Genomic DNA, 1794 nt, shown 5'->3' on the forward strand with positions numbered 1-1794 from the left:
GGAAAATCCACCAAGAGTTTGAGACCAGCCTGGGCTACATGACGAGTTTCACAAAAACCTAAGTGAGATCCTGCCTTAAAAGGGTAACTAAAAAATAGTGATTCTCTTTCTCTTCCCAACTCCTTTTCTTAGGTAAAAAAACAAAAACAAAAACAAAATAAAAACCAAAAACCAAAAAGAAAACTAATAACAACAAATCAAAATAAAAAATGAAAACACCATTAAGTAACTCAGAAAGAAATTTTCCAAGTTGTAGCCTCTCATGAAGGGATGTCAGGGTAGGAACTCAAGACAGAGGCCATGAAGAGACTGCTTATTTGTTCACAATAGGTCACTCAGCTTGCTTGCTTGCTTGCTTGCTTCCTTCCTTCCTTCCTTCCTTCCTTCCTTCCTTCCTTCCTTCCTTCCTTCCTTCCTCTCTTCCTTTCTCTCTCTCTCTCTCTCTCTCTCTTTTTTTTTTTTGCTTTCTTTTCTCCTCCTCTTCCTTCTTTTTTTGTTCACAATGTAAACGAACTTGCTGAGAGTTAGAAACAAACACAAGGAGCTCGTGCTGTTTGATCCCAGTGACAGGAGACCTAGAACAGGACATGCTATGGGCACAGAGAGTGACAGTGGTCGTCTAGAGCAGTGGATCTCACACAATGTGTGGAACATCAGTTCTCAACCTGTGGGTTGAGACCCCTTTGGTGGTTGATTGACCTTTTCAGAGGGGGTTGCCTCAGACCACTGGAAAACACAGATATTCACATTATGAGCCATAACAGTAGCAAAACTACAGTTATGAAGTGAAATAGTCATGAGACGAAAATAGTTTTATGGTCGGGGGTCACCACAACATGAGGAACTGTTGAAGGGCTGCAGCATTAGGGAGGCTGAGAACCGCTGGCCTAGAGGTAGGAGGGTTCTGGAAACTTGTAACAGCCATTGTTTCTTATGGGGATGGTGAGACTGTTCTAACTACTGTGGTAGTGCTTGGATAGCCCGTGAATACACCAAAAATCATTGAACTGTAAGTGGGGTTTGTTTGATTCTAGTTTTTTGAGACAGGGTTTGTCTGTGTAGACAGGGCTGTCCTGGAACTCACTCTGTAGACCAGGCTGGCCTTGAACTCACAGAGATCCACCTGCCTCTGCCTCCCAAGTGCTGGGATTAAAGGCATGTACCACCATAAGATTTTAAGTGTTTTATGTGCTTGAAAAAACATGTGGGGCAGTGGTGGCGTACACCTTTAATCCCAGCAGGTGGATTTCTTAGTTCAAGGCCAGCCTGGTCTACAGAGTGAGTTCCAGGACAGCCAGGGCTGTTATACAGAAAAACCCTGTCTCAAAAAATCAAAACAAAACCAAAACCTCATTCCTCAGCCAACATTTTTTTTTAAACATTTATTTATTATATATAAGTACACTGTAGCTGTCTTCAGACTCACCAGAAGGGGGCATCAGATCTCATTACTGGTGGTTAGGAGCCTCCATGTGGTTGCTGGGAATTGAACTCAGGACCTCTGGAAGAGCAGTCAGTGCTCTTAACCCCTGAGCCATCTCTCCAGCCCTTCAGCCAACATATTATCTTAAAATAAAAAACAAGGGAAGCCAACCAGCCAGTGGTGTCGAAGATCTCCGAGTTCAAGGCCAGCCAGGGCTACACAGAGATGGCTTAGTGGTTAAGAGAATCGTTGCTCTTTGATTTTTCAGTCCCCAGCACCCACATGACAGCTCACAACTATCTGTAACTCCAGTTTCAGAGGATCTGATGCCCTCTGCACACAAATACCTTAGTGCATATTTACTCACAGGT

This window comes from Arvicanthis niloticus, chromosome 5 (genome assembly GCF_011762505.2).
Source record: "Arvicanthis niloticus isolate mArvNil1 chromosome 5, mArvNil1.pat.X, whole genome shotgun sequence".
NCBI lineage: Eukaryota > Metazoa > Chordata > Mammalia > Rodentia > Muridae > Arvicanthis > Arvicanthis niloticus.